This window comes from Corvus moneduloides, chromosome 12 (genome assembly GCF_009650955.1).
Source record: "Corvus moneduloides isolate bCorMon1 chromosome 12, bCorMon1.pri, whole genome shotgun sequence".
Classification (NCBI taxonomy): Eukaryota; Metazoa; Chordata; class Aves; order Passeriformes; family Corvidae; genus Corvus; species Corvus moneduloides.
In genome coordinates, this window is record NC_045487.1 from 5,495,080 (window position 1) to 5,510,400 (window position 15,321).

Here is a 15,321-nt window from a genome sequence, read left to right on the forward strand (position 1 = left end):
ATCACGATTAACATATTAGAAGCCCCCAAATCTACTATAAGGTTGTACTCCTTTGAATTTCTACCCCAGTCAAATACTGTAAATAAGGAGAAGCAAGCTGTCAGGATAAAGTATTATGGGAAACCTCCCCAGAGGAAGGATGGATATTATCCTAGATTGTACTACTGTAGTATACTTACCTTCATTTCCCTCATCTCCCCTTAGATGGTCATCTGTGGAAAAAAATATACTTACTTACTCTTCCATCCTTTAACCATCTACCTCCTGGTGATGACGATGCAGTGGAAAGAAGTTTCCTGATTTTAAAGTCAAGCCATGACAGCTGATACCACTCAGATGTCCCAGCTTGGAATTTTGTTTTGTCATGAAGGAATCACTGGCACGGGAGAGTTTTCCCTCATGATGAAGCAGACCTGGTTTCCTGGTTACGCAGAGCGAGCGTTCCATGCAGGAGCCATCGCGGAAGCGCGTCCGCAGCGTGCTCACCCCTCGGAGCAGGGAGGCTTTTCAGTAACTCCCTGCTGCCTAATTCCCATTTATGCAAGTGGAGTATAAGTGGTACCAAGCCCTAAATAATTTCCTCTTTCCCCCATTCAGAAAGGGTGTAAATACATGCCAAAATTCCTCCTCATTCAGTGAAGTGCAGAGGCTCATCTGTAATTTAAAGCACATGTTGTAGGACTGGTTGTTTTCTGAGAAGGACACGTGTATGTTGAAGGTTTTTTTTATTTTTCCTTGTCTTGAACATCGATATGCAGTGGTAATTTTGGAGAAAGGAGTCAAGATGCACTTTTCCAGGTAGAGGTAGGAGAATTACCTGAATACCTGTAGAATTATCTGAAGGAATCCATTCCATCTGAGAGACACAGTTCTCTTGGATGTTTTGAAAAGATTTCTTAACATGCTAACTCTGAAATGTTGTCATTTTTTGGTATCTATCCTAATTTTGATATTGAGGCAGGTGTGCATTTACTGTGCCAATGAATTCATCATCCCATTGCAATTTCCTTTATTTAAATTTATTTTCAATATTCCTTTTCTAGCAGAACATAAAACTGGTAGCTTCTTGCTTGTTTTGGTGGTCCAAACCTGATCATTATATATTAGGAAAGAATTTGGAGAATGAGCATGCTGGAAGATGATTTCTGCATCACACAGAGTTGAAAACCTAATTAGACAGCTAAAGTAGCCTCCAAATATGCAGACGCTCTTTTGCACTCCAAAATAGTTGCATCAGCTATCAATCAAGTGGATAAATGATGCAGACAGGCAACTGAGAGTTTTCATTTGTGAGTAATATTAATTGTGGGTGTAAAATGAAAGATATAATAAGTGATGAAGGTACCACTCAATACTGGGATGAAACATTTTTAGAAGTTAGCTCCAAATGGGGAGTTCCAAATGGAACAATTGTATAAATAAATAAAATTTCAGCTCGGCACTGACCATTGTGTGTTCTTGAAAAAATATATAGAAGTGCCCATTGATTATTGTTCTCCTTGGTTTTGGTTTTCCAGCCCAGTATTCTGGCTTGTTGTTCATTACTCTGGAGTAATTGGGCTGGGGGAACAGCATTCAGACCTCAGTTCAATATTCAAGGCAAATGAAATATGCAATTATCTGATACAGAGTCATAGAATTGCATCAAATGAAAACAAATAGTGCCAAATCAAGACCACATGTTTTTAAGAGGATTGTGAATTTAAGTGATATGCAGCTAAATGTCATCTATTTGCAAATAATTGAGGAATTTGAAAAAAATCTTTTTGAAGGTTTTCATGAATATAGTAATTGTAAAAACACTTGCCAGGATTTTTCTGAGGTCAGTGTCCAGAAGTCTGAAATTGAGATAGAAATGACTCTGTTCCTGATAATCCTTTCTGAATGGGACTCCTGATTGCGCTTCAATGGGGTCTGATCATTTCCCCATTGAAGACTGGACATCTGAACCAATGCTTTCAAGCAGTAATTGACCCCATGAGTTTTCAGATAAACCTTTAAGGTTTTGGGGTTTTTTTTATAAATCATGTTCAAATGAACCATTCTTTATTTAAAATCTGAAAAAATCTCAGAGATGCTTTCTGCTTGCTCTTTTAAAAGTTTTTTGATAGTGAATTTAGGCATTTCACTCCTTACGTCTGCAGTGGCTTGACAAAGGACCTTTGTATTTTCCCTTATTTAGATACTGGACAGAGCTCTTCACCTCACATCTGTCACTGAGGTCTACATGTGGTTGCTAAGCCTCCCCTATCACATGTAAGGGTGGAGACAGGGCAGCAGTTGTCTCTGGAAAAGAGACAGATGATCACGCCAAGTCGCAGAGAAGTACTGGCAATGGCTTTCTTGGGGAGAGATTGAGACACCCTTTTGACATGAGCCAACCACCCATTTTGAGATGAAAAACGTTCATCCCACCATCTAACTCTGCAGTGTCTTTCCTCTCCAGCAGACACTTCTCTGGGAAAACACCCACTGCTGTGTCTGGGGCCAGTGGAGATCCTGTGACTTGCTCTGCAGATCCTCAGTCAGCAGTACTGACTCTGCCTGTGCTCATCCTCTTTTTATTGCATTTTTGCCTGCACAAAATACTGTGAACAGCCAACTGGCCACACTTAAACATGAGAATGTGAGTGAAACAGGTTTCCCCTGCCTGCTGTCTTGTTTCCAGAGATTTTATGGTGGTACCTTGTCTTGTTTGTCTCTGCATTGATCTGGTCATCATCTTCTATTGTCTGGCAGTTTGGGGCCAATATTCAGGCAGCAGGAGTCTTAACTGGGCTCACATCTCCCCAGGCTGGTGTGGGAGGGTTCACAGGGAGCCTGCTGTCAGTATGTGCACTGCTGGTTCAGGCAAAATGAACTCTGCATACACAAACAATATAATTTTGGCTAAATTCAAGCCCAAAGGAATCACTATCTTGTGCTTTTCTCTCATGTGTGTATTTTTAGACTAGCTACACTTTGGATACTAGCTTGCATAAATCCATTCTCTGATGGTTTGGGTTTTTGGTTCCTGGGACAGGGTGTGTGAATCTGGTCATTCAGTTAAACCAGAGTAACAGCTGAATTCAGACAGGTCTGCTATAGAGACCTGAAACGCATACCCAAGATAAAGCAATTCCCAAATCTCATTGACAGATGCAACCAAATAAATAGTCAGTTTTAAAGCTTTTGTACAGAAGATGCTAAAGATTTTTATAACTAAGCCATTAAAATACATTTTAAGGAGCGCAAAAGGGTGAGAGAGTATTTCCAAATGCACACTGCAAATAAGAACTTAAAGATTGCCAGAAATTTTTGGAAATTGAGGAGATAGCAGTATCTTCTATTTGGATAACCATGAAGAAAACAAGTGCTGTGAGCTTTGGAAAGCCCGTGGAGCACAGGGATAGGATCAGAAGGCAGAGGGAAGGGAAGGGCACTTTGTGGGCTTTATTGTGTCCCAAGACTGCATCCTATTTCCTACACTAAAGGAACACATCGTGTTGGGTTTTCTCCAACAAGCAGGATATTGCTTAAGTCCTTTTCCAACAAAGTATTATCAAGTTTATTTGGGGTTTTTTGTTTTGCTTTTAATTGGGAGCAGCAGCAAAGTTCAGAGTACCGTATGCAGATGTTACAGGGACACGAAAGTACAAGATAAGGTGCTTCCTACCACAGGAAGGCTATTTTAATAGCTGGTTTTTAAGCTGATATTTACGAAGGAAGGAAAGTCAAAGGCAACAATAATTAATGTCATCATTATGGTGCTGATTTTCAGAGAAACATAGTAGGATTAGAAGCTCAGTCATTTCAGCTTTTCAGAAGACTTCAACATAAGATCAGGCAGCAGATGAAATGAGCATCAAAATCTAGGGTTTTTTTCACTAAATTTTATATAAGGAACCTATATTTTGTTCAAGTATATGTGTTGCAGATGGAAAAGAGTGTTAACAAAAGAGGAGGTAAATTTACAGGCCTCACCATCTTCCCTCATTAATGGTTCTCAGCAAAACATGCTGAGCTTTGTGACTTTTTATTTATCATTAAAACACAATTTTTGTTATTTGCTGAATGGTGAAAATTTTTTTTCCTGATAATTTGGGGAGGGTAGCTGTTTATCATATGGAATGATAAACAAAAGCTGCAAAAGTCTTTTCAAATGGGTTAGTTTGCAGCTCTGTAGAGCAGTGCTTCATGAGTTTATTTGCATCGTCAGGAGAATCTAAACTAATTTAATTCATGGTAGGGAGCATATGTTAATGACTTCTCTGGGTGGAGGAAGATAGTGCACACCTCCCTTCTAACTCAGTGGTCCTGATCTACAAGCAGGCCTAGAGATCAAGACCACATGCTATCTCATGGTAAGAATTGAATTCATGTTCTCCTTAGATGTTTTTATACATCACAAAAACCATTGGTATGTTTGCTACCACATCAAACTGTCTGAAGGTTGAACTAGGTACAGGCTGGATGGATCCCTCAGCAGCCTGAGCTGGTGGGTGGCATCCCTGCCCCTGGAAGGGGAGGGAACTGGAGGATCCCTAAGGTCCCTTCCAACCCAAGCCATTCTGTGGTTCTGTGATCTCCCTGCCCAGCAGAGCAAGGTGCTGCTGGCCAGTGGGAGAGGAAGGGAGGGAGCTCTGTTGTGAACTGAAACAACATTTCTGCTTTCCCAGCTTCCTCATTAGCAGGCTTGTTCTGACTTAACCACTCTGTGGCCTTCACAGGCTTGAAAAACTGTATAAAGGAACCAAAAGAGAACATATTTCAAGAAATGAAATTAAGAATTGTAAGGATCTTTGAATAACTAGTGTTTTCAAACTGGGTTAAAGCAGACTTAGAGTAATCTGACATGATGTAATCCTAGTGAAATTGCAGGAAAGCAGAAATTAAGTATTTATTTGGGGTATTACAGTGTCTAGTATAAGATATTGTTAAGTACTGTCAGTAACTCGTTATATATTTATTTAAAAAAATAAGAACTTAAAAGAAAAAAGAAATTTGAGATTAGAATGTGGCTGCTGTACATGCATTATACATGCTTCTCCTTCTGTTCCACTAATGGATCCTGACTGCCAGAACAGCGAAACGAACCATTGAAATTAGCGGAACTAAGACCCAGATCTATTAAAAATTTTCATTTGCCTCCAGTGCAGAGTTTCAGACAGATCCCTGATTTCTGCGAAGCATTTCCGAAGTATCACCTTCTGCTGTAAAATGAGTTTTCTGTCAAAGGGAACAAACGTGGTGGTAGAAGCCATTGAAACTTCTGCTTCCTAATGGCCACGCTGCAAAGACATGAAAAGGATGAAGCATCTCGAGTGGCACATCATTAATGCTGGTGGCAAACTGAGGAACTGCTGGGAAAAGAAACAGAAGCAGCAGAAAGAGCCTGAGATGAATGAAGCCGGAGTCATCAACATGGAAGTGCCACCTTAATTATACCATGTTCTGAAAAGGACTAAAGGCAGAAACAAAGCTGAAACCAAGAGGCACCAAGCCACCCATGTAGGCTTCACTACCTGATCTCACCACGGTTTTGTTACAAGTCACTGCTGGAAAATAGGACCTCTCAGCTGTCAGTCCTGGTGATCTCCCACTGCTGGAAGAGTGGCTAATCCCAAAATTTTCACATTCTGAGCTAAAATCAGAGGTGGAATGTTATTGCAGTTGGAAGTTTAGTTATGGGTTATCAAGCAAATAGAATACGGAATGGAATTTATGGGCCAGAGTAGTTACTCTTGTAAGGGGAAAAATTCTAGTTAAAATCATATTAAAATACGCTGTGGAAGTGTCAACAATCTGGTCTTCAGTGCAGAACGCTCATCAGGAAACCTCCAGCATTAAGTTATGCTTCATTTTTAATGCTGCCCAAGCATGCTCTGCTTTTGCCAAAGTAATGGAATTCTGAGCCTTTTCTGGGACTTTCCATATGACTGGGGTTTTAAGTTATATCCTTCAATTTTTACTTTTTTTTTTTTTTTTCTTTTTTGGTAATGGGAATCTTTAGTGCCTGGAAAATTTGAGACACTAAAAGAACCTAAAAAAATGTATATGCAGGAGAGGGGAGAGGGTTTGGGTTTCTTCTGAATCCTGGTCAGACTCTGGAAAACAGAACCAAACCTCAGAACCAAAAAATCCTTCATGAGTTTTCAACATTTCTGCTAATGCCGAGTTCCAGGATCTGGTTTACATTGGGAAACCTTGACTCCTGGCTCCAAAGGGTTCAATTAGTCAAAATGGTTGGCAGATGGAAAAAATAATTAAGTTCCATCCAGTGTTTTGTACAGCAAAAATAGACTCAAGACACAATGGCCTTACCTTGAACTTTGTAGGCCAGCGTCACATAAAGATAAAGAGAGAGTCAGCTTTTAGGAGCTGGATTATCTACTAGCACACGGACAGTGTGAAGCTGGGCAGCAAGGGCCAGAGGCACCAGAATGTGCAGGATGAGCACATGATTATTAGCTTGATGATTTTTTTTTAGCCCAGATTGAAGATGCAAATTCTGGCAACGAGAAATAACTTGACATGGATATTATGAGATTACCAAAACCTCATGATAGTAGTAATAACAATAATCATCTGTTATTTGAAGAGCTGCTGAAATGCATGGAAATTTTAAAATATTATTCTTAGAAATCTTTCTCCTAAATGCTTTGTCTTTCCTGAAAATTACAGAAAAGTAGATAGATAGCACTTTTTCTCAAACAAATTTTCATTTTATGCTTAAATACAGCCTTAGATGCCCAGCCTCAAGAACCTGAGTTTGAAAATACAGTTATGGACCAGAAACGTAACCTGTGCCATAATTTGACATTAAAATTATTTTACTTCAACTATACTGTAAGATAGGTGGAACAAAGATTTAGATGCCACATTATGCACTTGATCATTCTGAATAGTGAATATATTCACAAAAAAAGAGGCATATATAGGGTAAATTTGCAAATTGGGAAGTATGGCTTACTACACAAATGATTTATTACAAAACAAGCTGTAGTGAAAATTTTATGGGTTAAAACGATGTTTTGGATAATAAATTATATGTTAGAGACAATAAAAAGTGGACAGCTTTCCCCACCACTGTCAGTGATAGTACCTGGCAGTACAGGGCACATGGCTTTGGGGATTTATCTCTAAGTATAGAATGAAATCTCCAGATGGTGGGAATTACTAGGGCAGAACAGAGTTCTAGGTTGTAATATTAATAAAGTTTTCCAGAAACCATAAGAGTTCAACATATCCACACTTGCACATCTACACTTTTACATCCACTCTTGGCTGTCACTCAGGGCTGGATGCAACTGGGTGCTCAACATCTAAACGGGATGGCGAAATAAATTACACAGATCTCTGTGCAAGTCTCATCAAGCTCTGAAAGGTGAGGTAAGTCTGCTTCCTATTGCTCACGTCCTTCCTTCTGTTCCCTAAACTTCTACCAGGTATGATTGCCATCTCTTTCCCTCTCCTGCATCCCTGCTCCAAGGCTTCCCTGCCCTACTGGGGCTGCACCCACCATTGCCACCCCATGGTTTTCCAGTAGGGTTTGAGCAGCACTGCGGATCCAGGGTGAGGGCAGGACACGGGGAGACTCCTGATGGGATATCATGGAGTGTTTTGGCAGCACTGGAGTGGTTGTATCATGTGACTGGTGCTGCAATGCCAGTGCTTTAAAGAAGTGGTGTCCACGTGTTTGTGATTGCTCTGATGGTCTGGGCTCCTCTGAGGGTGCAGCAGATGGCCCCCCACCTTTCTCTTCATGGAGTGTCTCGTGTTTATTTGTGGGGGTAGTCCAGAAAAACCACTGAATCTATCCCAAATCATATGGTGTTTAGAGGGATAAAGATGTTCAGCTAAGCCTGGGAATCATTAGGTGGCTGCATTGGAGCCAAGCTGTTTGGATGGGGCTCAGTTTCACAGCTGGCAGAAGAAGGAGAATCTTTTTCTCCTTCAACTTCTGAGACTTCAACTTCTGAGACAAGCAGCAAACTTGCAGAGCCACCTCCCAGTTCTTGGGGATTCACGGGATGGTGGAATGGGTGGATGTCCTGTTTGGTGAACTCTAAAGCCATTTTGTTGCTGCGTGTGTGTGACAGGGTGTCTTTAAATTTGGAACCTGCCCTGTATTGTTTTGTGGTTTGGGTCCAAGTATTGGATCTAAGAGTCTCCTTGGGATAATAGTGGTTGGATCTTGGTATTTAAAGTAGGATGTGGCAAAGGTGAAGGGTCTCAAGAGGCAGAATTTTCCTTTGAGTCATAACACTGGTTCACTCCACCTGAACCTCCAATGAGCATTCAAATCCCTGATTTCTCTAATCTCTCAAGGGCCAAGCTTCCTCGGTTCAGCCTGTCCCAAAGCACATGCTTCTAACTTGACACAGCTCTCCTCAGAGGCCAGAAAAAATCAATGTATACTGTTGTGTTAAACCCAGTGAGGATTAGCAGAAGGGATGTGCTAATGAATTCCATGTGAATATGCTGCAGCAGACCAGTCCTACAAAGCACAGAAATAATTTGGTAGAAAACCTGCCTGATTTGCTTTCCAGTCTGGACTGATGCCTGGGCCTTCTCTTACCTGGAACCAGGGCTATTTCCTGGGATGCCACTGGCATCACTGGGGTGGTGTGAGGTGTGGTACCCTGCCCGGCGTGGGCAGAGCTGCTGCTGCACAGATCAGAGCAGGCAGCACATCTTGATGTCTGCTGCGACTCATGAGGTGAAGGCTTTGATGTAGGGCCAGGACCAGGCCCTGTGATGCAAGATGCACTGCAAAACCTGCTTTTCAGGGAGCACATCCATAGCCATGGGATCTTCAGAAACAAAATCGTGTCCATCAGGAAGCCTGTAACAGTGATCAATCCTCAGGATTTCCTGAAGAAGAGTTCCTTGTCCTATATTTGACATTAGTATCCTCTACCTCTGGGGAAGCCCAGGCCTGTCTCATGCTGTTACATGAATTACCAAAGCAAAGGCTTTGGGTTCTGCTTCCAGCTCAAAAGCTCTTCAGTTCCAGCATCAGTGCTCCCATTGAAAATACTAAAATACCTTTCTGTGTGATGTTCTGTAATTGAGTTTAGTTGTAATACCTCAGAAATACACTGCAGTGAAAACCTCTAAGTTTTCACTAGCAGAGCAGCTATGCCAGCTGGCTAAGAGAAACTGGTGTGATAATTTTTCTACTTTTTCACGCACTCTCCTGTACCTCAGTATCCGCACTTTTACCTCTTTTCACTAGTCTGGCTCTAGCTCTTCTCTTTGGCTGTGCTCCTGTGCCCACGTGCCTGCACGCGTGCACACAGGCTCAGGCAGATATTTGTAACCTGACTTCACAGTTCATCCCTCTCCCTTGTTAATTGTAAGAAAAAAGGGAAGGAAGAGTGAAAAAAAAGTGTTACATAGAGGAATGAAGCAAAAATAGAAATCCAAGGGTATGGTGGTTGCAAGGGATGCCCAGAAATTTCCTTCTGGAGTCTCTTTTAATCATCTTTCATACTTCACTTTGCTGCTCTTCTTTCAGCTGCTCAGGCCAGGTTTCTTGGTAGAGTTTTACTGCCAAATGCTATTATAACCAAACTGCTCTGATCTTTGGCCAAATCTTAGGAAAGAAGAGGGTGTGCTGCAGCACTGGTGAGCCAGTGAGGGTACTCTTTACCAAGGCTGGAATGGCAAACATGACTGTAGAGACGAGAGCTGCGGGACCAGGGCTGCAGTGCTGCCATGGGGTTTCGTTTCAGCTGCTGCATGGAGGGAAGAGCAGCCCTGAATGTCTAGGATACACAACCCTTTGAGCTACAACTACCCAGATGGTAGCACACAACATGGATAACATGAACATCTTTTAAAGTGCTGAGTACCTGAGACACCATGTGGGTTTTGCTGACGTGTGCTGGGCTGTGCTGACGAAGTGCAGATCCCCAGCGGGAATAACCGAGGCTGTACTGAAACTCGTGCCCACGCCGTCCAGGAGAGGAATCACCAAGGAGGCAGAAGGGCTCCCGTTGGGCTGTCAAGGCTGCATCTCTCCTCCTCAGGGCTCAGGGTGGGCTCCACAGCTGTGCCTGGCCAGGTCTGAGCAAGGACAAAACTGTGCCTGGAGCATGAGGAGAGGCAGAGCTGGGAACAGAGCACCTTTACAAGTTCATCCTCTGAAGAAGGGCTGAAACACCATTTAAACATAATTTCTCTGCAAGACCTTGCTCCATGTTAATTATTAAAAGGAATGCCTGAGCAAAAGACCAAAAAAACTCCAACATGCTATTCACAAATGCAATGAGCTTGCAGGTTCCCAGAGCTTACACCAACTCTGTGCTGTACATCTGCAATAAAATATTTGCTTAGCGGATGCACAGGAGTCATGTAGAGTTCAAATTTACCATACCTATCAAAATGCAAATCCCAAATTTTGTTTAACATTGTCCCGTTGGTGAGGATGTTACACGCAGGTCAGGATTCTATCTCCCCCCAAGCCCTTTAAATGTGTTTATTCATTTTGTTTATTTTTATTTCCCAGTTTCCACATGTCGCTCAGTCAGATATTCTGTTAGCAAGACTGAGAGACGAATAACATATGTTACCCCACAACTGACCTTGAAGGGGAACTGAAGAAACCATCTTCCCTAGGGCTGAGATGGAATTCAGACACAAGCTTGCTCCGTAGAGGTCCTTTTCTGAAAAGACACTGCCAACTGCATCGTAAGCCCTGGAAACGTTTCTGCCTGCATCGATAGCAGAGCATGAAGTACGTACCAGGGGGATGTTGAGGATTTAGCCTTCTGTGCCATCCCTCCCTCGGCTCTCATAAGCAAAGCAAACAAATGCTTTGCGTCTTAGAAGAATCGGATAATTCAGCCAACTTGAGTCGTTTCCTTGCAGGCTTGGCTTTTCACCTGAGGGACTAGGTTTGCTGATCCTGCCCAGGTTAAATGACTGAAAATTCAATGTGGTTTGACAGCTGTGGGAAAAAAATAAATAAATGGATGCACAAACCGTTGAGCAACAAAGACTCTTCAAGTGGATATGAGGTGAGGCACAAAAAGACCCTGTTGTCTCTGATCTTCCTTACAGGCTCTTGATTCATGGCAGTCTGGCTAGTCAGAGCCCTGCCTGATAGGGTTGGTCTGACTCTTCCATGGTGTTTTCCACCTTCTCGCCCACTCTGCTCAGGAAGAAGTCACAGCAGGGCCGTTCACCTCTTCCCTGTCTGTCACTGGCTGAGCTGGGCATGTCAAACAGGAGGTGGGTATGTCTGAGTTGCCTGAGCCTGATGTTGCAGCCTGGTGTGGTGGTGCCCACTGCCCCACTGCTGAGCTTTGTTTGCCTTTGAAAGAGCAAAATGAGGAAGTCCTCACCCATGGAGCCCAGCTCCTGAGGACATCTGAGTGGGGAGGGGTTGTTGGGGGTGGCACTGTGGAGTGAAGGTGTTGTGAGAGCCTGTGCAGAATGGGGCAGTAATGCCAAGCTGCTGGTTAGACCCACTTGCATTCATCTCTTGGGCAAGTGGTCCAGAGCAAGGTCTGGAGAAGCAAGTCTAGGTTTTATTCAGAGTCAGCTATCTTGTCACAGCTCCCACAGGCCACCTGGATGCTCAGAAGCTGCTGAATTTAGACACCTCCATGCCAGAGGCTCCACCTCTGCCTGTCACCCCCCTATAGACAACAGCTTTCCTGGTCCTGCCACCCAGCATTGGCCTCAGGAGTTCATATAACTTCCCCCGTCTCCCCCAGTACCACTTCTTTCCTTGGGGAACGTGATCACTCTGTTTTCCTACAGCAGTTCAAATCTAATTACGTCTTCGAAACATCTGGACAACATTCTCAGGCACATGGTGTGATTCTTGGGGCTGTCCTGTGCAGGGCCAGGAGTTGGACTCAATGATTTTTGTGGGTCCATTCCAACTCAGGATATTCTGTGATTCTGTGATTTTCCCTGAAGGTTGGGCGGTTTGGGAAGGGGCAGTCTGTGTGAGCAGGTATCAGAGGCTGCCTCGATACTTGGCCTTACCCTCCAATGAAATCTCAGATCAGCCTGGAATTGCAGCACAGAGAGGAGATAAATGTTACATTCAGCATGACTTGCCAGTTCTGACACACAGGAACACTAAACACGTACCCTGACAAAATCCTAAAGTCATGCCAATTTGAATCCAAAAACCTGCCTCCTCAGTTAGCGCTTAGTAACAACTTCATATCATTTTCCCCATGTCATTAGAATGTCTTTCCTGAGCCAAAAATTGAAATTTTCTTTACAGTAGGCAATTCTTATGTTAAAACTGTTTTTCTCTTATTTTCTGTCAGTTTAATGTAAGTTTTTAGTTGTGTTTGGAGACACCCATTTTGGGAGTTATGACATTTCCTATCCTGGTATTGTGGTTGTGGGGAAGGAGGAAAGTAAACTGTGTACTTGGAATTTAGCTGGACCCAATATCAGCTCAAGTTCTAGATCCAGAAAATGTTTCCACAGGTTTATGAATACTACCTATGGCTGGCGATGGATATAGGTAAAGTGTCACTAGTGAAGCTTTTAGGAAGGTTTGTTAATGCCCATGGCAGCCCAGGAATACCTCCTGTTGTGACATCTGTGTTAAGGAGAGGTGAACGGGGTCACGTACACATTTTTCTTCATGTTTTCATGCTGCGGGTTTGATTTTGACTGCTTTTACTTTTTTCAGCTCACCCATGACTCTTGCTCTCCAGCAGTGCTCAGCAGCTCCTGGGAGACCTGGAGCTCTCCATGGCCATTCCCTTCTGCCAGTTTGGGGTTTAGACATCTTCCCCTCATTCCTTTCCCTCTTCACTTCTTCCCCAAAGAGCTGCATTTCAGTTTAGTGCTGCTTTTGGAAACGTGGGTTCTTGTGATCTCTCAGATGTGCCAGTGGGCTCACTGGCATTACAGGTCAGAGTTTCTGTCACCACCCTAAAAATGGACTTATTGGCAAAGGAAAAAAGCTCAGAAAATAACATTTTAAACCTGTCAAGTCTGATTTACAGAAATCTTCCATGATCTAGAAAAGAAGCAAGCAATGATTGCGTTCTACTCCACCCTAATTTTAATTATAAAAAATGCTATATAGTTTTCCAGTTGATATCCCTGTAAAGGAAATAAGTAGAGTTGGAGTAAATCTTCCAAATAAACATGTTTCTCAGACATAAACATGATAAATCTTTTCTTTTGAGAAAGATATAAAGAATGGTTAACTTAAAATATGCATATAATAACATATTACCCACAGCTTCTCATGTTTAAAAAGATTCCATATGCTGGGAAAACCCATAAAATAAAACCCAAGAAATGCTGCATCCTCTTTCTATTAATTTGAAACAGTCACTTAATGTGAAAAAGGAAAAGATAGAAAAAATAAAGAAAACTGGTAGAACAGAATTATTTTATTTTTTCTTAGAAAATCCCAAACAAATCAGTAACTCCAGCATTCCAGTCTCTTCATCCTGTTTTTAGTGGTGTATTAATATGTAAACTCAATACTTCTGTTGAAAAATAGCTTTGGGTAAGGAAAAAATGGTAGCAAATTCCAGGGTGGCCTTAATAGCATTTTTGATTGAAAAAACTTGGAAAAATGTTGTTGTTTTAGGATGATGAGAAGTGCTGCCATCTCTTGTGGTTTACCCAGGATTGTCCCAAGTTTGACTGTTGTCTCTGGTTTGGTTTAAAACCTAAAAAGGGGCCAGTAACCGTGGCTCCCTCTCTTCACCATTCTTGCCCCATATTTAATGAGTAATTGGTTTAAAAATAGTCCCACTGAAGAAGCTTTCTGTTAAAGTACCATGGATGAAACAGTCACTTTTCCTATTTATTTTTTTTTAAGAGGAGTTTATATCTCCAAAAAAGTGTATTCCATATGACTGGGCTGCAGAGCTGGGATGGTGGGAGCTGGTGAATAGACTGGGACTAGGAGGACTTGTGCTCTGGGCTGATTATGCTTTTGACTTGGTTTATGAATTGGAGAAAATAGTTTGTATTTCACTTGACTCCATTTGTGATTCCCCCTATTTTGTCAGATATTTTCACATGGAGAACACTTGATGTACAGATGCCGGTAACTCCCTGGCATGGGCACCCAGAACTGATCCTCCAAGGAACAGAGCAGAGTCCAAGACTTTCAAGACCTTTCAAGACACCAATATGGGGATGGTGACTGTCCTGTTTTATATCACAGCCCAATGGTCAGAGCCCTTCCTTGCAGACCTGTTTTCAACTGTCTGCTTTCAGTTTGGGTTATTTCCAGTTCGCATACATCACTGTCTTGTGAACTTCTTGATCTTGATCAATTGTGGATGCCCCATACCTGGAAGGGTTCAAAGCCAGATTGGATGGGGCCCTGAGCAACCTGGTCTAGTGGAAGGTGTCCCTGCCCATGGCAGGGAGTGGAACTGAATGGGGTGTAAGGTCCCTTCCAACCCAAAGGGTTCTGTGATTCTATGCTATTTGAGCTTTTGGCTTTGCAAGGGGTCGAGGCTCCCACCCAGCTTCAAACTCAAAACTGCTCATGCCCCAGAGAGGCCACAAACCTGAGGCCACGCCGAGCAGGGAATGTGGAGCTGCACACACCCACACCCTGTGCTGAGCACCTGCAATTACACACAGAGCTTAAGCAGTCCAGTGTCAGCCAGATGGTGTTTTCCCTACGAGGGCACCCCAATTCCCTCCCTGTGCCCATTGAGAGTCTCACCTGTGGCTGTGGTGGAGGGGTTAAAGAGGGCTGAGCCAGGCTCCAGCTGTGTGCATGGGTGGTGTGAGGACTGGGCTGGGCCAGCTGTGAGTTCAGCTTTTCCCCCCAGTCAGCTAGAAAAGGGCTGTGTCTCCCGCACTGGGATTAGCACTGGGGGGAGGAAGGTTTTTATCGTAGGGAAGGAGGTGGAAAAAAACTGTGTTTGACTGATTCCTTGCTGAGCAGTGTCTGGGGAGGGTCTGGGCTGTGCAAAGCTGTCCTGAGAGGAGCTCTCTTGGCAGAGGGGTTAAGAGAAGCCTGACCTACTGACTGCTTCACTTAACATCCAGGCTGGGGAGATGCTTGTTTAGCCTAAAAGCTTGGGTGAGGCAGTCAGCTGGAGTTCAAGATCCAGGGACTTAATGTCCCATGACTGAGCGTAGCTTGTTTGACCTGTAGTGCAGATCTTGAGAAGAGGGAGCAGGAGTGTTTTTATGGTATGTGCTGAGCCTGCTCTCCCTGACTCAAACACCTCCTGGAAAATTAATAATTGAACATACATGTGACTATGTATAGACCCTTCTTCAAACAGAACCTGAAATGGGGTGGAATATCTTCCAACTTCATAGACTTTTTGTCCTGCTTACTGCACAGGACTGGCCATAAAATCTATA

General features: G+C 43.0%; 1 long non-coding RNA gene across 1 annotated transcript; it reads left to right on the forward strand.

The window, feature by feature from the left end:
- Nucleotides 1-226: 226 nt before the first annotated feature.
- On the forward strand, nucleotides 227-14,331 carry LOC116449978. The gene is made up of 3 exons (XR_004242619.1): nucleotides 227-4,343; nucleotides 5,134-7,371; nucleotides 10,496-14,331. It is a non-coding gene; the product is annotated as an uncharacterized LOC116449978 (long non-coding RNA).
- The last annotated feature ends 990 nt before the right edge of the window (nucleotides 14,332-15,321 follow it).